The following is a 27,459-nucleotide window of genomic DNA, read 5'->3' as shown; positions in this document are numbered from 1 at the left end:
GACTGGTGGTGGATGGTCTCATTTCCTCACTAGCTATTGGCTGGCGTCTGCCCTCTGATCCTTGCTGATGGTGTTATGTGGTAGGAAAAGATAATGACAAAAAGACTGAAGACATCATCTCTTAGGACCTCTCCTTGGAAGTGATATTTCACCTCTTGGCTGCATTTTATTAATTAGAAACAAGCCATGATGCCCAGCTCATGTGCAAAATGAGGAAATTACAGGAGGATATGAAAGTCAGGAAATAGGGCTCATTAGAAGCCTTTGAAAACACTGGCAACCACGGTCCCCTTTATTGATTCCTTTCCTTTCTTCTAACTCAGAGAATGGACATCCTCAAGGTTCTGTCTTCAAATCTCTGTAACACTTTCTTTTGTTTCTAACCAAGACTCAAAAGCTTACTTTTCATGATCCATAATAATTCTTAAAGTTAAACCTTAGTCACAAGCCAGTTTCCTAAGACTTCATATTTAATCCATTTAACTCAGACATCATAGTCACCTAGAACTCAGTCTACACAAGGCCAAAAGAATTACTTGAGTGTGTACACACAACCCCCCCACACACACACAAACACACACATACATTTATATGGACATTCTGAATAATCCCATATTCTGAGCATTCTTAGGAACCCTCATGGATTCACCTAGAATTCTCTTAATCTTAGGTATCTCTTAACCAGCACAGGTTTTATGTCTGGATTTTCATGATAACCATGTAGAACTTTCCATGTTGCTATCAACAAAATACCCTCTGAGGAGCCATCCTAAATCTTCACTGGTGCCAGAATAATTCTTAAAGTTCTTATTTTATTTTTTAAAGTGTAGCTTTTGAAAAAAAATTGCCATATTTTCAGGCTTACTGAATAGTGGCTAGAATTTTACAAAGAATTCTGGAATAACCTTTAGCCAGGTTTCCTAAACATTAATATAATATCAATCTGTTTTATCTATCTATCTATCTTATATTTTTCCCTAAATATTAAATGTCCTCCTATTTACTTCTAAAATGAAGAAAACCTTGTCATGGTATTCAAGGCCTCATGTATTCTGCAACCACAATTAATATCAAGAGGTGCACTAAGCTCCACTGATCTGGTTTCTGTCACTTAAGCAATCCTTGAACATTTCTTAGCTTTATAATATTTTCATGCTACTTGCTTTGCAGGGAATGTCTTACCTGTACCAATTTCTGCCTAGCGAAATCTTTCTTATCTTTTAAGGTTTAGTTCAAAATGTCACTTCTTTATGAAACTGGGAAGCCAGAAGTGACGTCTCCCATCTCTGAACTTCAGTAACATTTTGTTTTCATTATACCTTCTTTTCTTGTGATGATCTGTACACATGTATTATTTTGCAAGTTTGTTTTATTTATGACCATTGTCATGTACATCTTCCTATTTTTGACATCCCCTGGTGATTTTTATTCACTTAGACCTGATTTAAGGTTAAAATAAAAAGATTAAAAAGGCAGGGGGGTGGGAGGTTGTTGGATTGAAGTATACAATCAACTCAGAACAAGGTTATAGGAAATCACCCTGAGGGTAACAGATGGTTTATATGTCTTCATTGTACTCTGATTGAAGATCTAGCAGATGTGAAGGAAAATATGTCACCTTGAATGGAAGCTGGTGGTAGAATATGAGAGTCTGAGGAACAACTACAGTCCCTGTCTATGGTGGGTGAGTTGCCAGAGTTCTCAGCACCAGAGGATGTTATAAGAGCTTACTACCTCTGGAACACCTTGCTGATGTTCCTGGTCTGGTTGACTTACTATCTGAACCCCATACAAGAGCTTCTATTATGCACCCTTTTGAATGGTAAATAGCTTAGGAAGTTCTAACCATTTATTAAGAATTTTCCAGTTTGTGGAAGTACAACTATGGACTAGTTGGATTTTGCAAGACAATTTTCAAAGGGTAGCAGACATTTGCATGACACATCGGTCTAACTCTAAAACTCTCTGCTTACTTTTAGTTACCAAAATTGTCCAATTTGGTCTGAAACATCTGTTTCACATCCCATTCAAGGCTCTCCCTTTCCACTCTGTGTTTAATAGTGTGTATTTGTATGCATGTGTGCCTGGGTGGGATTGAGGGGAAAAGAATGGCTAGGTCTCCATTCTTCCTCCTTTTAGGTTCTGCCTCTTCTGCTATTGGGAACAATAAAAAAGGAAATATATTTTGTTTTATTTCCTTTCTTAATTTTTCACATTTTGAACCCATCTCTGTACAAGAACTGACAAAAGTCCTAGACTCACTCCTAGGCTGAGCATGTATGTAATAGATATAAACCAGCCCAGCACAGGATGAGAACTGAACCATAGTATAAGCTCACCATTCAAGTCCCACAGTGACCTGTGAGAGGTACACATTCAGGGTATACACAAAGCAAAATAAAGCTCTGAAGTCTTAACTAGCATTGGAATCGCCACCCAAAAGGAAATATTCAGTCTGAACCTGAGTTGACTGCCTGATAAAAGTTTAAGTTTCACCAGAAACACTTAATGGTACCCAGAGTCTCCAATATAATATTCAAAATGTATAGGAAACAATCCAAAACTACTATAAGAATAAAGAAGCAACAAACAAAATTTGACAAATTCATAGGGAAAAAAATAGGAGTGAAAAGAGGAAATTTAAATCCACTATCATACTTTCCAATTTCAGCACTCTTTTTCAAATTATCAATAAATAAGTGCATAGACAGACTATCAGCAAAGATATAAAGTCTCAACAGTACTATCAAATAATTTGATGAACACTATGTCTAACAACAGCAGAATACACCTTTTTATCAAATACACATAAAAAGTCACCTAGACCAACTAGGTCTTGTAACAAACCATAACAAAAATTTTAAATGTTCTATTCAATATTTCTTTTTAAAAATGGAAATAATACAAAGTACCTTATTTGATAATAGTGGAAATCAGAACTAATATATATCTGAAAAATGCTAAAATATTTAGTAATTAGAACTTATCTAGATAGACATACAGTAAAGGCCAAGTCTGAAGTGAAAAGATGAAATGTTTTCAACATCATAAAAATGAAGGGGATGAAGCTAAATTTGTAGGATGAAGCTTAAATGATAGCTAGAGGAAATTTTTATAACATTAAATGCTTAATTGTAGAACAAAAAATGACCTCAAGGTCAATGATCTAAGTCTTCATCTTAACAAGCTAGAAAAAGGAGGAGCAAATTATGAAATGAACATAAAAAAGATAATAATACAAATAAGAAGAGAAAATAATGAAATTAACAACAAGGAAACACAACAAAAATTATAAATTACACCAAAAGATTATTCAATGAAAATTCAATAGAATTTACAAATATTTCATCAGAATAACTAAGAGAAAAGAGAGAATACATCAATTTTCAACACCAGGAATAAAAAGGTATGTGACTATAGATCCTCAGATAACAATAAAAAGAAATCTTCAAATAGGAAGAAAGAGATAAAAAAAATTGCCTATTACTTTGACAACTTAGATATCATGGATCAATTATTTGAAAGGCAGAAACTACAAAAATTCACTCAGTAAGAAGTAGATAACCTGATAAGCCTTATATCAATTAAAGAAAACTATTCAAAATTAATAACTCTCCAGTGAAGAAGTATAGGGCCAACTGGCTTCATGGATAAAGTCTACTAAATATTTTTTAAAAATATATAAAGTATAAATACCTTTGTTGAAAAAATAGGACATTTTCAACTTATTTTGTTAGTGTAATTTTACCTTTATTTAAAAAGTCAGACAAAAATGAGACAATAGATGAAAGACTGTAGACCAATAGATCCTTCATAAATATTAACACATAAATATTCAATGAAGTATTCATCAAAAAAGCAGTACACAAAAGAATATTCATACATTATGACTTCGTAGGGTTTATCTCAGGAATGTGAGACTGGCTCAACATTCAAAGCTCATCAATGCAATTCATTATAATAACAGACTAAAGCAAAATAATTATTATAATAGATTTCAAAAACCATTTGGCAAAATTCGGCATCAAATTTCTGGATGACAAATTATATTGAGCATTTTTTTTTCATATGATTATTTGCCATCTGTGTATCTGAGATGTCTCTTCAGATACTTCACCCTTTCTTCATGGGCTTCTTTATATTCTCATTGCTGTTTTAAGAGTCCTCTGCATGATGTGGATACAACGATTTGATCAGATATATGGTTTGCAAATTTTTTTTTCCAGTTTGTGACTTGTCTTCTTCTCTGAATAAATATTATTCAAAGAGTAGAAGATTTTAATTTTAACAAGTCATAATTTACCAATTTTTTTCTTTCATAGATAATGCTTGTGGTGTTGTATGTAAAAACTCATCACAAAATCTAAATCACAGAGTTTGCCTCTTACATTTTCTTCTAGGAATTTTGCTGTATTGTGTTTTGTTTTTATTCTTCTGATACATTTTAAACTATTTTTTTGTGTGTGTGTGAAAGCATAAGGTCTGTGTCTAGTTTTGTTTGTTTGCTTATTTGTTTTTCTTTCCATTTTGACATCTTCTGGTTTTAGCACTAATGGTTGAAAAGACTATCTTCTCTTCGTTGTCTTACCATTCTATCTTGTGAAAAATCAATAGACTATTTTTGTATTAGTGTACTCTCTAGGTTCTATTCCAATGATTTTGCCTGTGGTTTTGCTAATATCAACTCATCTCAATTATCATAGTTTTGCTGTATGTTTTAAATTGAGTAGTGACAATCATTTAACTGTGTTATTCTTTAGTATTATGTTGGCTATCTGGTATTTTATCTTTCCATAAAACTTTAGAGTAACTTTGTTGGTATCAACAAAGTAGCTTTCTAATATTTTTACTGAGGAGTACTTACAACAAGTTGGGATGAATTTACATCTTAATAATATTAAGTATTTCAATCTATAAACATGAAATAGTCCTCTATTTATTGAAACTTTTTTTTTGTGAGGGGTGGTACCAGGGATAGAACTCAGGGACATTCAATCACTGACCACATCCCCAACCCTATTTTGTATTTTATTTAGAGACAAGGTCTCACTGAATTGCTTAGTGCCTTGCCATTACTGAGGCTGGCTTTGAATTCACAATCCTCCTGCCTCAGTCTCCCAAGCCACTGGGATTATAGGCATGTGTCATCAGGCTGAGCTGAAACTTTTAACGTTTTTCATCATATTTTTATAGTTCTTTTGCATATACATTCTGTAAACGTTCTGTTGGATGTAGACCTAAGTATTTTTTGAATAATCATTTTAAACCAGTAATAATTTTAATTGTTCTGTTTTCTAAATATATTAGTACATTTCATAATAGCATAGAAATAATTCTCTATTGTTCCTTCTTCTTGGAGAAATTATAAATCAAAGGAAGACATTATGAAACAAAATTTGACAATCCTCTGTTTATAAGAACACATTAATGAACTTGGGAGTAGGGCCTTGGTGCCCAAAGTGATCTTTTGAAACTAGACAGTTTAAAAGGAAAAGTCCTTCAAAAGTAGGCCACTGGAAAAAAATCTCATCAAAAGACAACTTAGACACAAATCTTCAATATCAAAGTGGAGAGGACACTGGAGTTGATTGCTTAATATATAGAGACACCTCTTACTCCAATATATCCAACCTTCTGCAAGGTAACATGGCATGCTTCCAGGCCAGAGGGGAAGTCTATTTCTCTACCCCTTTGACATTGAGTTGATCTTATGACTTGCTTTGTCCAATAGAATGTGGTAGAAATGATTCTGTGCAAGTTGTGGAGCCTTGTCCTTAGAAGACCATGTAGCTTGCACGTTTACTGTATTGGAAGATTTCCTTCAGACCACCACAGAAGAAAATCTGTCTTCCCATTGGAGGACAAGATGCCACATAGAGGAGAATCAGGGTACTCCAGAAAAATAGCACTAACCAGGAAACAAGGTCTTTGGGGGAAATTTCAGCCTAGCCAACCCTGTAGCTGAATGTAGTCCCATGAGTGAATCTAGGCTCAACATGAAGTGAAACCAATCAGCCAACCCACCGACTGTGACGAACAATAAATTGCTGTTATTTGGGATTATCTGTTATTCAGCAAAGAGCTGATAGAGCACCTGGAACGGAAATATTTATGTTTTGAGGTTCAACAAGCAGTGCAAGAACCCTTGTAGGCTTGGAAGCCCCATTCCCTAAGCTCTAAGGGCTTGTGTGATTGAGTATGGTTTGGAAAATTGCATGGAAGAAAGAAAGATATTTGGCCAGCATTAGTGCGGAAACGGGGTAGGATGAAAAACCACAAGGAGCTCTTTTTTCAGGCATTTTTCTTTTCAAAAGAAGTAATTTCGTGCTTCTAAATCTTCTACAATCGTCCTCTATTGGGAGTACAGTTAGTGTGTTCACCTAAAATAGGAGAATTAGATCACAAGTTCTGAAGGGTCAGGAAGTAGAAAGGAGACCAATTCTCAGGGAGCAGTTAGAATGGACTGGGAACTTGACTTTGGTTAATCTCATTTAATCATCAGAACATTTCTATGCTAGAGGGAGTTTCCCTCATTTTCCAAAGGAAGCAACAAAAAGCCCAAGGACAGTGAGTAATTTGCCCAAATTTACCAATCCATTAGGTGATATTGTGTGGTTGGTTCCTCTTCCAGGATCCATATTTGATTCTATCCAATAAATCTCACTGTCAGCAGTGTTTAGTTTATTTCTTGGAACAATGCAGGTATTCAAAAATGCTTCTCTGATGGAATTTAGAGGATGAAATTTTTCACACAGAAATTTCATTAATCTTTGACTCCGGTGCTAGTAACGGATATATAGTTTGCTGGGCCCAGCCCACTCCCATTATGTGTTCATCAGTTCATACCTCAACCATTCACTGATCCATTGAACAAATGGTATTGGACATCTCCTAAGAACCACTCTGTGGGCTCTAGGAGCACAGTGGTGAGGGGATGCACACCCACACACCCACATTCACAGACTCTCTAGGTTTAGAGTGGTAAATTTTGGTCACTTTTGTGTAGTCCTCAAAGATAGATATGGTGGCTGGTAGCATAAACCTTTCACGTCATCAAGCCTGATGGCTTCTCACTCATTTATTTCTATTTTTGCTTGGCCTCCTGACAAGGCAAGAGGAGTAAATTATATATTCAAATCTCTTGGATCCTCATAAATGAATAATGATGAAATGGCCCCTCCCAAGAGGGGGAACAGACTTTGCTAACGGTTTCTTGTTTACCTTTAGAGGTTACAATGGTTAGAACAAATATTTGCTCTTTGTAAGGAACTTCTATGTACTCTAGTTTGAATGATTTAAGGTGACATTAAAAATTCAATTATTTTGTTACACATATCAAAAGCCCCTGGAACATAAACTTAACTGAAATGTGCATCTAAGTCAGACCAAGTCTTCTAAAGTTTCTGTGGCAAGTTTGTCAAAAGTTGGAGAGTGTCATTTATTCCCAGCTGTTTCTAAGGTTCACAACTTCCACCCCCAATACGTTGTCTGAGATTCTTGGCTAAAAGAGCTGTTTGTTTCTTTATTTAGCAAAAAACTAGCACAGCTCTGCTTAGCAGAGGGACAAGCTGGAATTTGCAAGTCTCTGTGTTATCACCCCAGCGATTGCCAACTTGTCACAGGTGTACAGCACAAGAAGAGTGGGAAGCAGGCACCCAAGGGCTGGTGTGGGCCTGGATGGTGGGGCTCCATCCGCCATTGCCTCCATGCCTTCCTGCATCTGCTAGGGAAATCTGCTTTTTGTGATGGGCAGAGGTGGGGGTGCAGGTCTTACTTGTAGTTTACAAGACATTTGGAGTCAGCAATTACAAGCAGAGCTGTTGACAGAAAGCTGCTTGACTATTAAGTTGCAAAGGAAAGGATGGCAAGGATAACTTGAAAAAGAAATAAATCAAAAGCGGTGAGTTTTCTGAGAAGCAGAGAATAAAACTGAGAGATTCTTGTTATTTTTAAAAGCTGCTGACTTGGTCTCACTTATTTGCTAAGTCTCTCGGTTTTTGTTCTCAGAAACCTTGAATACCTGACCTGCACTGAAGGGGAAAAGCAGAGGCTCAGCTTACCGACAGGTGGACAGGTGGCTGAACAGGTATGGGCATGGCTGCTCCAGGTCAGCTTTCTATGGGACTTAATTGAATAATATCACCTCCCACTTTTTTTTTTTTTTTCCTCTTCCCACTCATTGATCAAGCTGCTTTTGAGAAAAGTGATACTTTGCATATCTGGCTAAGTACTGTTAACAGCCTCTGCCTGCGGTTTGTTAAAATTAAAAAAAAAAAAAAATAAAGTGTGATCTTGCCGGAGAAGTAATTTGCTTCTCTCCAACCAATGATGGCTTGTACTTTATGCAAATTGGTATCTAGGGACAACAAATCCCATTTAATACATATGCATAGTTCATAAAAAAAACGACGTGAGAGAAAAAGGAAAAAAAAGATAAAGCAACGAGTCAGCAAAAGAACAGGTTCCGAGAAAATTTATTGTCCCAAATTGGACATTTGTAACAGATGATGTGAACAAGTGTTAACTTTGTTTTCAGCAGCTCTTCACGTACATTCACTAGACATCACACAGATTATGTTTTAAGGATCTGAACTGTAATAAAAAAAAGTGTCTATGGGCTTTAGAGTGTTGTGTTCCATATGGTTAGGGAAGTACGGAGTTATTGCGACAAGCATCTTGTGAAGCTCATTACGCGCGGTGGTGTTAGATGCGAATTGCCGCGCATAGCTATAGGGTACGTACATGACATCCCACAGTCAGCAGATAGCAACTGGAAATGAAAGATATGAAGGCACAGAGTACAGCTTCAGGGAACATGTTAGACAAAACATCTGCTGGTATCAGAACACTGCATTATCAGATCATTGTGGCCATGAATTTTTTATAAAGACACTTTTTCCCCCCAAACCGCAACTTTGAAAGTGACATTTTGTGCAAAAAGTTTTTGATTGAAGTGTGATGTCAGGACGGAGGTCCAGTGCAGTGACTCATTGTGGAGAGAGCCCACGTGGGGAGCCCCTCCCCCACCCACCACCAAACTCCTTTTTTTTCTTTTTTTTTTTTTTGAAAACTGGGGCAAAGTCCACTAGCCAAATCCATGCTGCAAGAGCACGCACATGGGCACGCGTAAACCAGAAAGTTTTCTAAGCAAGATGTGACTGAGGTGCTTTGGCCTTTCTTACCATTCAATGGGTGGAGTGGTCTGTATTCTAGAAATTCACTTAACACTTCCTCATCTGGACAGGGTCAGTCTCTAGCTCCCGTTAAGCAAGGAGGCCGTCTCCCATCAACTGACCTCTCATGCTCTGTTTGATGATGCCATATTTCTCTTGTGCTATTTCTGCCTGAGAGTGTTCTTGTCAAATGTTCCTTCATTTGGGAAACATGCATAGATGAAAAAAAAAAAAAAAACCTCATCTAATTCTGATCCTTAGGAGTGTGTGGGGTGTCCATTAATGCCCCGTGGTCCTTGAGAGACAGTGAGACAAAGGCCTGAGCAGAGGAAGGTGCTCACCTTGAGAAGAGTTAAAGGTCCTGATATTTAGGACCTATTATAGGATGTCATATATTTCATCCTGGGAGATAATAAAATGCTTCTAAAAGCATTATGACTTATGAAAGAATCAGGCTTTCTTCAGCCACTTTTCCGTTAATGTAGTTTTGAGAAATGGAATCATTTCACTGATTTTGGGCACCCAGGCCATGGGGTAGAGGAACAAAGGTATTTCTCATGAAAGGTCTCATGCAAAAGGAGAGGGGAGGGAAATGAAAGATGACAGGTTCTTGAAATGATTTCTGGAGAATTTAGAGTAAGCATTTTCCTTCCCTCTGCCACCAATATTCACTTGAACATTCTTTTCAGAAAACCACTGGGTTCCTCTTTTAGCACAGTATTGCAGTGACACTGGATGAGATCAGAGTGTGAGGTTGGGAAACTCGGAAGAGTCAGAACAGATTCACTCCTGGCAATAGAGGCACAGGGACATCTGTACAATAATCGACAACTGTTCCAAATATGAACAAGAAATGTAGAAGTACTCCCAAATGATAAACACCCATGCAGGGGCCTGTACTCCACAGCTCCAAGCCATTCTCTATATTTTTTTTCCATCTTCTCTTCCTCTTGTTTTCTTCTTTCTTCTCTTTTAGCAAAAAAAAAGCAAAGTGAAAAAGAGTTCTTTTCCCTTCATATTTCCTGTTTTCTGCCGCTTTGTAGATGAGGTATAGATGTAGAGAAATACCCTCTGGGAAAGGATCTATTCTCTTCTGTTCTGTGTGAGTTTGGATGAACTATCAATAGGATACAGAAAGACCTGAAACTTCATTCATTCCTTAAATATTTATTGAACTCTAATTCCCACAACTGATTGTTTTGCTGGAAACAAATAAAACCATTTTATGTCTATATTCATTTTTGAACAATACCTGTAAGTAGCAAGTTGGCAAGTAATATGCTCAGCCAAACATTAAGTAAAAGGAGGAAGGAAGAGAGTTAAGTAGCCCTGAATCTGGTTTTGTCTTGAGAATATTTGTTGTCTCAAGTAAATTTGGTTTTGGTTTTCTTGATCTCTGAGGGCATGGGCAGGAGAAAGACTAGGAATCACCTCAAGTGGGAAATATAATAGGAGACACTCCTGCATACAAATAATCACTCAAGGGCCACATACTCAGTGTAATATGAACACAAGTAAACACATCCCGGTCACCCAGCCAGTCACCAGCACACCATCTAGAAGGCATTGGGTGGGATATGGGAAGGGTTGTATCTCCAAAAAAGTTCAAAACCATAACCTTGTCATGGCATGGGTGTGTCAGGCATATTTTAGACTGTCTAAGTTGTCAAACACACAACACACAGGTACACAGAGTTTGGTGTGAACACACAGGATACTTTCGTTCTAGAAGAACCTACCTTTAATTCAGGCTTCCAAGATCTCCACAAATAAGGTTTCATGAACTATGTACATCATGTACATAAAAGCAAGACACCAAGTCCATTATTTCTGAATGACATGATTGGACAAAGACTTTATAAAATATATTTCTCAGAAACAGGGTCTACAAGAAATATGTACAATTAGTGCTAAGAAAGCAAATGCAAGACTGAAAAATAGGTTGCAAAAATGTAAAAGCCTATTTGAACAAGAAACTAACAGAAATTCTAGAAATAATATATAACTCAATAGATAGGCTGAAATGTTCAGTAGACACAAAGACAGAAATTTTATGAGCTTTAACGTCTATCTGGAGAGAAGAAAAGATATGTAAAACACTGAAAATGTTAAATCAATATAGAAGAGCAACAAGTCTTAATAAATGTCTAATTAAGTTTCCAAGAGAAAGGAACTGAAGTTAGTAATTGAGAATTTTCCAGAATTTATTTTTTCAAAGTAGCAATTCTCAGATTCATTTAGCTAAATGAATCTTAACCAGGAAAATAAACGCTTAGACTCATGAAGCTACAGATCATAAAAGACATAAACATATTAAAGTACCAAGAGAAAAATGAGAACCTTCAATGGTGTGATAAACTGACAGCCAACTTTTCAACAGTGACAATGGAACCCAAACAGCATGGTAATATCTTCAATGTGCTCAGGGAAAATAACCGTCAAAATCAAGATTGCATGTTAATGAAAGTAATTTTCAAGAAAGTGGGTGAAATAATTAGCTTTTTGGGAAACAAAACTAATAGTTCACTATCAATAGATCTTCTCTGAAGGAACTTTTAAAAGATGTAATTCACAAAGAAGGAAAGTGATCCCAGATGTTAGCATTGAGAAACAAGAATAAATTATGAGCAAAGGAAAATGATAATATGTGGATAAATATAAATAAATGTTGGCTGTGTGAAATCGTAGTGATAAATTCTTCATGAGGTTCAAAAATAAAGAAACAAAACTGAAAAAAGTAAACAAAAGGCAAAATAAAATCAGTGGATGTTTTACATTAAAATAGCCTATAGCTCATGGAACATTGAGGTTGAAAGTGAAAACAGTGACTTAGATTTGATAAATTATGTTTGCCTGCTGAAATATATAGGGTAATCATTAAGCTAATATAAATAGGTCATAAAAATTCTTAATACGTGGAAAGGAAGAAATTGAAAGAAAAAAATACACATATATAACCAAGCATTCTGGAAGGAAAGAGGAAAGGAAAAGAAAACATAAAACTTGGGACAAGTAAGAAGATGACCAAATTGATGAAAGGAGGGAGAGGGAGAAGGGGGAGGGCAAGAGGGCAAGAGAGATGTAGAAATAAAACAGAGGGAGAAAAATAAGAAGGAGAAGGAGGAGGAGGAGGAGAGGAAGAAGAAATACAAAACAAAAACAGGAATAGAGAAATTTTAAAATGTTTAAGAAAGGGAAAAGATAAGTCAGGAGAATGTTAATCAAAACACAGATGGTATAGCTATACTAATATAAGAGAAACTGAACATTGTCAAATTCATTGTGAAAGATAAAACATGTCACTATATGATGAGAGAACATTTATTTTTAAACTTGTGCATACCCAGCATACCCAGTGATAGTTTAGAATAAGTACAATCAAATTTTATTTACTGCATAATTATAAGAAATCAGCAAATCACTATCATAATGGTGTATTTTAAAACCCTTCACACAGTTAACTAATATAGCAACAAATAAAAATATTAATAGTAGAAGTATCTAACCAAAATAAAAAACCTTATATAATTGGCATGTATAGACTAATGTACCAATAAATACAGAATATACAGTATTTCAGTACTCAAAAACATTTATGAAAACTATTAATACATACTATGAAGCATGCATACTACATACATAGTATATATTCTACTATACATATGTATACAACATACATGTAGCATGCATAATGCATACTACAAAGCATGTATACTACAAAAGTATGTTATTAATGAATAACAAACTTTGGTTATGATACATTCTCTGAACACTTTTTTTTTGCAGTGCTTGGAATTGAACTGAGGATCTCATGCATTGTTATTATATATTAATTATTAACTGTAATAAAAATGCAGTTAAGTTAGAAATTAATAATTAAAAATAGATTGGAAAACTAATGCATTTGATGGTGTGAAAACACATTACTAAATATTCTTTTAAATCAAAGTTAAAAAGCATTGTGGAAAGCCAAAATACTTAGATTTCAGTGATAATAAAAATACCACAAAACCAAATATTATAGAATATAGCTAAACTTTAGAAATTTTACTAGAAGAGAATAAATTTTAAAGTCTCACCATAAAAAATTGATGCAAAAGGATGAATATATTAATTAGCTTTATGTAATCATTCCATGCATATCAAAATATCACATTGTACCTCATAAATACATATAATTATGATTTGTCATTTAAAACTGATTTTAACAAAACAGAAGAAATGAAGGCTAAAAATTAATAAGTTAAGCATCTACATAGGCAAGTTAGGAAAAGAACACTACTCTAAAAATGTCACAGGAAGAAAATAACAATAAAAGACTAGAGTTTAAGAAAGTCTGTAACAAAAAAAAAATACAATGAATCTATTGAAAGATTGTTTTCTTGAAATAAAAATGTGGAATTCTTTTAGCAAACTCAACAAGAGAGGAGAATAAATGAACAATATTAGACAAAAATGAGCCATAATTCTAGATATTGAATATTGTATAGGCAACTTCATTAATATATTTGCAAACATAAAATAGACAACCATCCAAACAAATAGAACTTTCCAATCCTGAATCCAAAACCAGAAGAAAATCTGAATCTGAGTAGACCTGTTTGTTAGTCAGTTTTGCATCACTGTAACTGAAATACTTAACAAGAACAAGTTAGAGTAGGAAAAGTTTATTTTGGCCCACAGTTTTAGAGCATTCAGTCCATGGTCTGCCAGCTTCATTTCATTGGTGGTGAGATTAGAAATAACATGATGACAAATGGGCAAGACAGAAGAAAACACAAGACAGCCAAGAAGTAGAGAGAAATAGAGTAGAATTGGGGAGAAAGTAAACCCTTCCAGGGCATGCTCCCTGTAATCTACTTCCTTCAAACTAGGTAGCAAAGTGGATTAATCCACTGATTACATCAGAGCTTTCATAATCCGATCATTGCCTGCAACCCCCATCTTTGAACCACGATGATTTGAGAACCATGCTTTTAACACAGGGGCTTTGGAGAGACATTCAGTTCCAAATAATAATATCTTATAATCCCGAAATAAATCAAATAATTCTCAATGGAAACAGTAGACCCCAAGTGATATTAAAATTCTACCAAACATACAAGCTAGAAATACTTCTAACTCATGTCATGCACTATTTCAGAGAACAGATAAAATGGGAAAATATCAATTATGGGCAACTCCCAAATGCCAAACTGTTCTCCAAAGCAACTGCACCAGTTTCTATTCCCACCAGCTATGCATGCTAGTTCCATTTTCTCCACATCCTCACCCATCCTTGTTATTGCTTGTCATTTTGATTACAGACATGCTGGTGGTGTGAATTGGTGTCTCATTATGGTTTTGATTTGCTATCTCACTAATGACTGATGACACGGAGCATCTTTTAATGTGCTTATTGACAATTTGTAAATCATCTGTAGAGAAATGTCTATTTAAATTATTTGCCCGTTTATTCAATTGGACAAAGAATTAAAATTAAATATTGACTTGTAAAAGTCCTTTATGTATTGTGAATATTTTATGTTTGCTTACCAGATATATCATTTGCAAATATGTTCTCTCAATCTACAAGTTATCTTTTTCACCATCTTGATGATTACCTTTGAAGAAAACATTCTTAATTTTGAGGAAATTCCACTTGCCAATTTTCTGTTTTAAGTTATACTTTTAACATCATTTCTGAGAAAGTATTGCTTAGCTCAGCTTACAAAGATTTACTCCTATATTTTCTTCTGATAGTTTTATAGTTGTAGCTCTTCTGTTAGCTCTATGACTCTCTTTGAGTCACTTTTTGTGAATGCTATGATGTAGGGGTTCAAGAAATTTGAATTTATTTCTTCAAATTTGTTAAATTTCATTTATATTTGAGCCACATTAATGGATTCAGAAAAAAATATTTGGGTAAGAGAGAAGCCTAGAGAATTATTCATTCATAAAGCAAAATTCAGATAATAAAATCCCAGTTCTGTTGGTATCATAGGACAATAGATATGATCTGGTGATCCAGATCTTTTTATACTTTCTTCAAAATCCCCAAACTACACATCAGAGGGAGAGTTAGTGCCCTTTTTAGAAACAGCTCAGAATAAGTTTGTACAGTGGACTATTCTATAGCTATTAAGAAAATCAAGGAATTTCTACATATACAAATATGAAGAGGATCCAAAATACATTCTATGATAAAAGAAAATTCCACAAAAGTTTTATATCTTGCAAACATTTGTGTGAACACATATATGTATCTCCATCTATCTATATAGTATAAATGCATATAAATATATAGAACATTTCTTGAAAGCTATACCTAGAATAATAGTAAAGACATTGACAACATGCTTTCCTACATAAAATTGCAGTGTTTTGGAGAGAGGTGGAAACTGACTTCTTACTCAATGCCATTTTGTAGTTTGTGAATTTGAACAATGTATATGCCTTAGATTATGGTTTGGATATGAGGCCCCTCCAAGCCCATGTGATAGACAATACAGTGATGGTCAGAGATGAAACCTAATCAGTGGATTAATCCACTTGATGGATTAATTCTTTGAAAAGACTCATGGACTTGATGGTGACTATAGGCAGGTATAGCATGACTAAAGGAAGTTGTTCTGCCGGGGGGGGGGGAGCAGCTCTTGGGGATTATATTTTGTCCCTCTGGGTCCTCCCTCTCTCTCTGCCTCTGAACAGCCATGAATTGAGCAGCTGCCCTCCACCATTCCATGAAATTCTGCCTGACCTTGGTCCCAGAGCAATGGATTTGGCCAGCCAGGGGCTGAACCTTTGAAATTGTTTGCTCAAAATAATCTTTTCCTCCCCTAAGCTGTTCTGTCCAGTGTTATAGTGATACAATCAGAAGGCTGACTAACATACCTTATATACTTAAAAACTTAAAAATGGTTTACTAACCTTATTAAATTTTAATAAATGATGTCTTTCCCAAGTTTTTTCTTATATATTGATTGTAGAAATCTAAAATATTTCCTAATAAATAATATAACCAGACAAATGATTTTTTTAATTATCAATTTGAATTCCCTGAACATCTGATGCTACAGCAAGAACATGTTCTGCAATGAGAAACATTCAACACACCCAGAGAGAACATTTTAGACTCTTTTGAAAGGAAATTGTTTTGTTCACACACATTTGTTCAAAAAAGTCTCAGAATAAGTAAACCAAAAACTCACCCTGACTCTTGAGAGAGGTATAATTTTACATGGTTGGAAGCAAACCTGCAGAGGCCAAGAAGTCATACATTAAGAAGACAAATGAAGTTGTGGACTTAAGTGAAGGGAAGCTATGGATGTTTGAGAGAGCATTTTAACATCCTTTTGAAGCTAATGCCAGAGAGCAAATCATTTATTTATTCCCAATACTCTGCTTCTCACCTACACTATTCCTTTTAGCCAGCAGGTCTAATGGACCCATGGATCTGACCCAACTTGACATTTCCTGTTGCTCCCAAGCCAGTTTAAAGATGGTGTCTAAATGTTCCATCAAATAAGGGTATTTTCCATGATGCCTCTGTTTCTCTTCTGACAAAATAAAGAGGAAAATCTGTATGAGTTGATTACAGTGCTTTCAATGCCTCAGGAGTTTAAATCTGTCTGACTTACTGTACAATGAGAACCATTCTTTGCTAGACTCCCTTTTATTTTAAAGTTTGTAAAAAAAAAAAAAAATATATATATATATATATATATGGTTGATGTGAGTATAGCCTGCTTGGCTGTAGTAGACCAGTTGTGCCTGATTTAGACATTCTTATATCTTGTCATCAGTTTGTTCCAAAGTCCTGAAACGTTCATATATCTCAGCAGACGCTTAACAACAAATGGCTAATTTCTTCCAACTGGCAACCTGACCTCCTCAACTGCAGATTGTGGGATCTTTATTCTCTAGTTTTAAAGGAGCAAAAAAAAAATTTACGAATGATGTTACCTGTTGGTAAGTTTCATCATGGGGACAAAGAAGGCCTCTGTACATATTATTCACCCCACTGTGGAGTCCCTCCATCAAGAGGCTGTGATTGATGATGTCACCAAAACAAAGGAGTGCATTTAGTCTAATAAGCCAACTTGAAGAGACATTGAAAGGTTGGAATTATGTATGGCAGAAGACAATTATGCAAGCTAAATGATTCTTTAATTAATAATGAGATCCATCACAGGCTGAAGAGAAAGACTCACAGGATAGAAAGCTTTGTGATTTACTCTGTGTGTGTCCATATGTGTCCGCAGTGTATATATTTTAGGACATAAATGATATATGCATAGTGTGGGTGCCGTGGCCTCTGAATCTTCATGCCTGTTGTCTTGAGTTCATGACTCCTTCATGCACTGAGTAGACAGATGTCAGGAATGTACGAATTGTTTCTTAAGACAAAAATTGCATTGTCTGGTCCTGAAGCCATAGATAGGGCTTTATTATTTTTTAAAAATGAATTCTATGAATTTGCAATTTAAGTTCTCCTATTTTCAAAATGAAGTAGTTGCTTTACATTGACTTGATTTAAATTTTTTAAGCATTAAAGCAAACCTTAGAAGTGTATACATTTCTTAATGTTATATAAAGCCATATCTATGTATATATATCAATGTAAATGAATGTATTCACTAAATGCCATTCAGTCCACTTTTTAACAGTCTAGTCTTTGGGTGACCAAGTGCTTTTAACTAGATACAGTTTTTCCCCCCATAAATTTTATGTATTTTAGAATAACAGTGGTTTTCAAACTGTGTTCTATGGAACCCTAAGTGTTCAACAGGACACCTTTCTTCTGCTTCCCCCTCTTAGAAATTACAAAGTGAGAGGTGAGGAAAATAAAAGGGTGGACCTCCCAGCCAAGGAGCTCAGATTCTAAACTCCCAAGCAACCCAGTAAAATATAAATTTTAAAAAATATATATTGCTTTTAACCTATCAGATTGACAAACATATAAAACACACAGTGTTCCTGAGACCTTGGCAGAAAACAATATTTACACCCTATGGATTTATGAGTTTGAACACATTTTTTGGAGGACAATATTGCAATATCTTTCAACTTTCAAAATATGCATTGGCATTTATTCAGCAATTCCACTTCAGTAATACATTTTAGAAATATTTCTAGACATCATTCACTTGCTTACTTACTCCTTTGTTATTATTTTTTGTAATGATTTTAAGACCTTCTAGCAAATTCGTTGACATTCTTTCCTTCAAATGGCCAAGTCTAATTCCCCTCTACCTGAGTGTGGGTCAGACCCTGTAATTTTCTTTCAAATAATAAAAGGCAGTGGGGGGTGATGCGAGGTGACTTTCCAGGCTAGGTCACAGAAATGATAGCTTCTATCCAGCTCTTGCTCTTTGGGGGTTGCTCCTGTGGAGGAAGCCAGCTGCTGGAGCATGAGGACACTCAAGGAGCCCATGCTGAGCAGAACTGCAGTCTCCATTAACAACCAGCATGAACCAGCTGACCACGGAAGCCAGGAGGCCCCCTCAAATCCTCCATCCCCAGTCCCATCTCCAGATGACTGCAACTATCTTGGCTACACCCTGACAAGAGACTTCCAGTCAGAACCAGCAGGAGAGCTATCCCTAGACTGCTGACCAATAGAAACTTTGAGATAATAAAAGTTTTTCATTATTTAAGGCCATTTTTAGTATAGTGTATTGTACCTGAACAGACAGCCAGGTGAAACATTTTATTGTAGTATTACTTATAAAAGTAAAAAATCAGAAAGAAATTTAAACTTCTGAATATCAGTGTATGATTGAGTAAATTGTGGTTATTTATACTGTGACATTTCATGTGACTATGAAATTAACAAGGAACGCTAATGTAAAAAAAATTTAGGAAATATAAAATAATGAACCTATCAAACAATATCAGTTATGTTAATTTTGTATTAAAACACATTTGGACATATATTGTATATATATACATGTAGATGTGGGCATTTCTTTTAGAAATTTCTGGAATTTGAGGACTGGACTGAAAGCAAGGAAACTTTCACTTTATGCACTTCTGTATATTTGGGATTTTTAAGTTACAAACATGCCGGGTGCATCATGTTTGCTTTCATAATTTGTCTCTAAAAAACTGAACTAATGAAAAATAATAAAGTTGCATACGGTAGCTTTCATCATTGATATTAGTTAATTGCCACAAAGAACAAAAGATAAAAAAGGGACAAAAGTTAAATTCACTAGCTTTGTGCTTACAAAAAAAAAATGTGAAATGATTGTTACAATTTTGATTTATGGCCAGGTAGCTTATGTCACTCTATGGCCACAGCCTGTCTGTCATATGGATAGTGGATCTGGAGAGGTGACCTGGGGAAGGAATGGGATGACTTAGTCCAAATGCGCCCTGCCTACTGGCCAAAGTCCAGAACTCACACCAGATGCCAGATGGATTGTAGGTCAATAGTGACATCTTCATGTACAAAGGACAGCACATTTAAAGAGGGGCGGGAAATAGATGTCTACCTGTGGGAGCTATCGATTAGATTTACTGCTCAGGCTTTTATCTGCTTATGCTATATGTAATATGCTGAGAAGTTCAGAAAAAAAAGAATCCATGGGCTGTCCCAAGAACAATTGGTCAAAAGGGAGTGCATAATAGAATTTGAATAAAAAGGAAAAATTGATTAGCTGATAGTGATTGTTAGGCAAACTTATAGAAGGCAACAACTAGTGGAGCATGATTGAAAGACGCCTATCCCTTAATACAGTCAGCATGAGTCAACCTCAAGCACAAAAGATGAATACTCAAGTGGCCAAAGCAAATTTTAATTGGGATTATAAATATTACTTGGTAAAACATGGCCAGAAAGCCTCTTTGAGAGTATTTATGTAAAATTCTATGTCTTTCTTTCAAAGGTTTCTTATAAGGAGCTCCAAAAAACTCTTTAATTTCAGTTTATAGATTTTCCTTATTTGAATGTTCTCGTCTCTGGTGTAGGCATATTATAAATGGAATTAACTACATTACTAATGCTTTTAATCTGATTTTACTGGCGCCTAGGGCTGATGACTAGGAATCAGCATGTGTGTCATTAAAAGAAAAATACTGTTATATAGAAACTAAATTACATGTCCAAATAAACACATCTATCCATGTGCTTTATTTATTATCCCAACTAGCCAAAGCATAGGTCCCTGACTGCATGTCTTTAAAAATAGAGTAGCTACAAAGCAGTTAGTCTGGCTGCTGGAATCAAAAATTCACACTTGATGAAAGAACTGGCAAGAATAGCCCACAATGTTATGACGTATTCTTTCATTTATAACTCCCAGATTTTCGGCCTGGAACTAGACATTTATGGGGCACTGCATGCATTTTTGTAAGATTATTCACATGCAAGAAATAATTGACAGTTTTTTAGTTCACTTAAATCAATTGCTGAGCAATCAATTGGATCACTGCATAGTTGATCTGATTTGGCTATTGAGACAGGTGAATCATCAGACCTTACTGCCTATTGTAGCTCGAAAGTTCTCTGGATAAGGGTACAACTTTGGACCTAGTGGCAGATAAGATAAGAATTGCTGGGGTGCATGGGTCTGAAAATTTTGTAAGAAATGATGAAAGAGGAATGTGACATAGTTCAAAATATCAGAACTGGTTCCTGAAACTCTGTGGACTGTTGTCTCAATCTAAATTTGCTTATATTTACTTTAAAATATTTTCAAATTCTGTGCTATGTCAGTCATGAACCAAGTTTATCATGAATGGATGTTTCTTCTTTTCATTGTCTACCAATTCTGCTGCAAAGACTTAGCAGTGACCAGGTCACCTGCTAAAACCTCTCCCCACCACCTCTACATTAGGGCTTAGAGTGTTTTCTGCCCTCTGAATCATAGTTATTTTCTGAGTTATTTAGTGGGAAACAGCTCTTTTCTTAGCCATTGCTTCTCTTGTTATTTCAAATTATTATTTCAATTATTTGTGCTATCACTTGACTTTTTACATCACTTATTGACCCAAGTCCATAGAAAGCTTTTGAAATGTAAACAATTGTGCCTTATCTATTCTCTCTTTTTTTTCATCCTCCACTAGATATACCCTATTGTCCTGGTAGATCCTCATATGTATTTGGTGTTTTGCAAATTGAAAACTATGAAAGAATCAGCCCTCAGAAACTTCATACATATGTACAGTATACCCTCAAAAGTTTTTATCAATAACAGAGACAATGGAGAAGGAATCACATCTAATCAAGAACCAGGATGTTTTCATAATGCACTTTACTCTTAACAGTATCCTTGCAATGAAGTAGGGATTGTTCTAATCTCTGTTACAGATGAGGAAACCAGGCTGACAGAGGTTAAGCAATTTGACTACAGTCAAACTGCTTTGAAATGTTAGATCTGATGCAAACCCAGGTCCATTGCGTTCTATCCTGTGATCTAGTTCAACAATAAATAACATTAAGGATACTGCATTTCCATCCCCCAATGCAGGGTAATGGCTCAGGAAGCGTGGGTCATGGAAGCACGTGGAAATGGTCATAAACAGGGAAAAGCTTCCTGGATAAGGGACTATTGAAAGGAGAGAATGAGGCAGAAGGAAGCCTGAAAAATAGAGGATAGATAGAGTAAGTGGAGCAAGATAATAAAGAAAAGAAATAGCCTTTGCCATTAAGGCTGTAGAAATATTTACAGTTGGTTTCCAATCTCCTCATATTTTCTATCTAGCCAAACAGCAATAAAGGTATGTGGAAAAAACATATATATTAAATTACTAGGTGTCAGATTTCTGATTTGATAACACTTGGTGTAAAAATAACAGTTATTATTACTCTTCATTTATCTAGCTCTGAGAGTGTACACAGCACAGTATAATAAGTAGAATTTATCAGAGGAGGGACAAGATTGGTGCCCCAAGGGCTTTGCCGAGTACAGGCTCAAGTGGAAACGGTGACACCTGAGAATCAGGGCACCGCAATCACAGAGCCGTGGACTCGCCTTCTCTCCGTGCGGGCTGTAGCTGAAGATGTGAGGTCCTATTGCGGGTGGCGTTTCTCCTTTGTGAGAGGCGATGGAAAGAGGCTTTAATGTCTGTCTTCTAGAGAGAAGATGTTAATTGAAATGTTTTTCTAGCGTTATATGCCTCACATCACTTCATGCAAAAAGAGAAAGCAATTTTCCTGCAAGCCCTGTTCTGCATCTTTTTAAGTAGTGGACACCATTCAGCCATGGGCCAGTGAGACTCACCATCCGGGGCAAGGGCATATGAACAACTTCCTCCCTCAGGAGTCCCAGGGATACAAGTTCAGGCTCAAAACAATTCAGTGTGTTAATTACAGAGCATGCACCTGAACTAGGAAATATATACACACGGACACCCTGCTTAGTATGGCCTCTCAGACAGCCAGAAGATAACCAAGATAGAGCACTTGAGCAAAAGGAAAACTGAAAACCTGAAGTCCCTTCACTCAAATCAGAGGAAAGGCCCTCAATCATCGATTATTAACTTTTACTCCAGACACAAATTTAATAAACCTGGGTTTGCAGTTTTCCAACTCGAGTCCTTCAGCAGCAGCAAGTGAAGAACATGGGGGAAGACACAAAAGAAGGCTGGGTGGTGAGGAGCAGCGTTCAGAGAAATGCTGAAAAATGGAATCACAGTCAGGTAGGGTGGGGTGGGGAGGCAAGAATCCCAGCAGTCCCTGGAGAGAGCAGTTTGTGCATAGGGCTGTAATCTAGGAAACAGTTTGTATTTATTGGAGCTGCTAGCTATTAAGTATTATCTATAATAAAATAATTACATTTAAATTTTAACAAAGAATTGGAATATTCTGCAAAATATATACTGAACCAAGATACTTCATTTGAGGGACAAAACTAAAATGATTGGAATAAAGAATTTAAGAACAGAGAACTTGTGCTGAGCATGGTGGGGCATACCTGTGATCCCAGTGGCTCTGGAGGCTGAGGCAGGAGGATCGCAAGTTCAAAGGATCACAAATTCAAAGCCAGCCCCACAACTTAGTGAAGCTCTAGCAACTGAGGGAGATTCTGTCTCAAAATAATTTTAAAAAGGACACGAGATGTGGCTCAGTGGATAAGTGCCCCTCTGTTCAATCCCAGATACAAAACAGACAAATAGGCACCAGGGCTCACACCTGTAACCCAGCAACTCAGCTCAAGAGGCTGAGGCAGGAAGATTTTGAGTTCAAAGCTAGCCTCAGCAACAGTGAGGCACTAACCAACTCAGTGAGATCTGGTCTCTAAATAAAATACAAAATAGAGATGAGGATGTGGTTCAGTGGTTAAGTGCCACTGAATTCAATCCCCAGTACCCAAAAGTAAATAAATAAATAAAACAAACAAATAAACAACAACAACAACAAACAACAACAACCAAATCAAACCAAACAGCAACAAAAAAGAAATAAAGATGTCATGGAGGAGTTAAGATTTTTGAGTGCTTTATATATCCTAGAGATTAGTGCTCTATCTGATGTGCAGTGGTAAAGATTTGCTCCCATTCTATAGGCTCTCTATTCACCTCACTGATTTTTTCTTTTGCTGAGAAGAATCTTTTTAGTTTTAACCCATCCCATTTATTGATTCTTGGTTTTAATACTTGCACTACAGAACTTTTATTAAGAAAGCTGGGGCCTAATCTGACATGATGGAGGATTGGGCCTACTTTTTCTTTCATTAGGTGCAAGGTCTCTGGTTTAATTCCTAGGTCCTTGATCCACTTTGAGTTGAGTTTTGTGCATGGTAAGAGATAGAGGTTTAATTTCAAATAACCTAATCAATAAATGGGTCAAGGAACTGAACATACACTTCTCAGAAGAGGGTATGCAATCAATCAACAAACATGACAAAAAAATGTTCAACATCTCTAGCAATTAGAGAAATGCAAATCAAAACTACTTTAAGATTTCATCTCACTCCAGTCAGAATGACAGCTATCAAGAATACAAACAACAGTAAGTGTTGGTGAGAATGTGGAGAAAAAGGCACACTCATACATTGCTGGTAGGAGAGCAAATTGGTGCAGCTAATCTGAAAAGCAGTAAGGAGATTCCTTGGAAAACTTGTAATGAAACCATCATTTGACCCTGCTATCCCACTCCTTGGTTTATACCCAAAGGAATTAAAAACAGCATACTACAGGGACAGAGCCACATCAATGTTTATGGCAGCATAATTCACAATAGGTAAACTATGGAACCAACTTAAATGCCCTTCAATAGATGAATGGATAGGGAAACTTTGGAATATATACACAATGGAACATTACTCAGCATTAAAAGAGAATAAAATCATGGCATTTGTAGGTAAATGGATGAAGTTGGAGAATATAATGCTAAGTGAAGCAAACCAATCCCCCCCAAAACCAGGAAGGGGTCAAATAGAAACGAGTGATTTTTTCCTTGGTATGTTTTCTTTCACATGAGGAAGCTGATTCATAATGGCGATGGTGGAGGAGCATGGGAGGAATGGAGGAACTTTAGATAGGGCAAAGAGGATGGAGGGCAAAGCAGAGGACAAGAGGTAGGAATGATGGGGGTATAATAGACATCATTACCCTAAGTACATGTATGAAGACATGAGTGGTGTGAAAATACTGTGTGTACAATCAGTGACTTGAAAAATTGTGCTCTGAAAGTGTAATATGAAGTGTCATTCTGCCATCATGTATAACAAATTAAAATAAATAACTAATTTTAAAAGATGTCATGGAGGAGAATAAAAGCAGCAAGTATATTTTGGATTTAAGTTTATTAACTGTCACTGTTATGCAGATTTTAAGCAAATATTAAAAAGAACTTCTTGCCAGGCATGGTGGCACACACCAGGAATCCCACCAATTTGGGAAACTGAGGTAGGAGGATTGCAAGTTCCAGATCAGCCTGGGCATTTTAGCGAGAACTTGTATCAAAATAAAAAAAGCTAAGATGTATCTCAGTGGTAGAGCACCCCTGAGTTAAACCCCTGGTTCCCAGTACAAAGAGAGAGAGAGAGAGAGAGAGAGAGAGAGAGAGAGAGAGAGAGAGAGAGAGACCTTCTTAAATTAAAATGAGACACAAACAGATTATTCCAAAGACATTATGAAAAGAAACCAAAATGATTTTAAAATTCATTTAACATTGAAGAGATAATTATTGAGTCCCTATTATGTGTCAGGGGCTATATTAGGTGCTAGGTTCTTAGTACAAAACAATATAAACCAGGTTCTTGCCCTCATGACACACTAGCATGTAAATGGGCAGTATACAATCAATAGTGTATAAATACACAACATCTGGTTGTGATACATCTAATGTAGAATAAACGGGAGTAAGAGAGTCAGGGGACAGACAAGGGAAGGGAAAGCTGCTATTTTGAATATAAAGTTTTTGGGAAATTGTCTCTTCAGTGCCAGTTTGAGATGCAGCCATTGAAAACAGGATAGCCATTCAGAGGAAGAGCATTCTAAGAAAAGTGCTTGGAGTGCGCAAAGCCTCGGGGGTAGGCTTGAGTTTGGTACATTTTTAGGAACCATAAGAAGAATGAGAGAGGGACAGAAGGAATATGACTCTCAAGACAGAGTAGTAGTCCAGAGAAACAGGAACTACTATCAGACGTGAGAAATGGTGAAAAGAGAGAGATCAGAGACTTTTAGGTATTCTCCTCACTGATCCATTAAAAAAATGATGAAGCTAAACTCTGGTGGGGAAGTTTAGATCTCACTAAGGTGAGGACGTTGAGCAGCGGGAACTAGAGGCTGATTCAAGTGGACATCTGGAAAGAGGTTGGACTAAAGGTGGGATCAGTCAGCGTATAAATGCTATATAAAGCTAGAAGACTTGGAAAAAAATGATATATAAGAGGAAAGGAGGGGTAAGACAAGATAATACAAATGGAAGAAATGATTTACAGTAGAGAAAAGGGGAGGGGAGGGGAGGGGAGGGGAGGGGAGGGGGGATAGTAGAGAATAGAACTGACAGCAGAATACATCAGACACTAGAAAGGCAATATGTCAATCAATGGAAGGGTAACTGATGTGATACAGCAATCTGTATACGGGGTAAAGTTGGGAGTTCATAACCCGCTTGAATCAAACTGTGAAATATGATGTATTAAGAACTATGTAATGTTTTGAACGACCAACAATAAATAAAAAATAAATAAATAAATAAATAAATAAATAAATAAATAAATAAATAAATAAATAAATAAAATAAAGCTAGAAGACTTGGAAAAAAAAGAGCTCCGGCAGTGAGGTACACATGATGTCAATATGTCCAAACACTGGCTCCAGGAGATGCCGACATTTAGAAATCAGCAGAGAAGCAGTATGCAAAGGAATAAGAAAGAGCTCAAGAATCCAAGAGAAGCCTCAGAGAGCAGAGTTCTGCAAGTGAAAAAACAAAACCCCAAATATTTCAAGGAACAGCGAGTGATCATCCGAGAGGTTGAGTATGTCGGAATGTCAGATGTGCACCACGAAGGTCATGCTCATCAGATATGGCAGCCTGGGGACCACTGGCAAAGCCATCCAGAGATGGGGACTGGGAGATGAACTTGCTAGTATGTAGTTCGACTGCTTAGCAATGATAGAGGAAGGTTGTACAAAGTTTAAAGTTAGAGCAAACTAATGTAATAATGCAATGTAATAAACATGCTGTGGAAAAATCACTCGTTTCTACTTCACCCCTTCCCTGGCAATCCCTCTGTTTCTGGAAGAAGCGTGTCACCTCCTTGAAAGTAGTGGGTGCAGGACCTGGGTGATCATCCCTTTCTGTTCTGGTAATAGAGCAGCCCAGGTTTCATAGCAGAGCTCATCCAAACAATCTGAAGGAAAGGAACATTTACCCGGGATTGACAGGGGCACTCAACAACTGAGCCACATCCTAGAGGCATTTAGTATTTTATTTAGAGACAGGGTCTAACTGAGTTGCTTGGTGCCTCACTTTTACTGAGGCTGGCTTTGAACTCATGATCCTTCTGCCTCAGCCTCCACTGGGATTACAGGTGTATACCACTGCACTTAACAAGGAAAGGAAAGTTAAGAACCTGACAAGCGGTTTCTGTGGAAAAGCACTGCCAGGGAAGGGAATGGAGGAAGCCCTAGCTGTCCAACAACAATGGGCCCTAGCGGACACTGATTCCAATAAATAGAAGTTTTCGTTTTGCTGGTTTACTTTTGTGTGCTTCACTCTTTTCTTCATCAAGCAAGATCAAATTTGCTGTTTGAAATTTTGGAGAAAAAAAAAAGAGGAAAGAGATGTGGTACATCTGGACCAAGGAATGGTGTGGAGACAGCTCCGGTACAAGGAATATTTCCTCTG

The sequence above is a fragment of the Ictidomys tridecemlineatus genome, chromosome 12 (genome assembly GCF_052094955.1).
Source record: "Ictidomys tridecemlineatus isolate mIctTri1 chromosome 12, mIctTri1.hap1, whole genome shotgun sequence".
In the NCBI taxonomy this organism is placed as follows: Eukaryota; Metazoa; Chordata; class Mammalia; order Rodentia; family Sciuridae; genus Ictidomys; species Ictidomys tridecemlineatus.
This window is presented reverse-complemented; position numbering follows the sequence as displayed.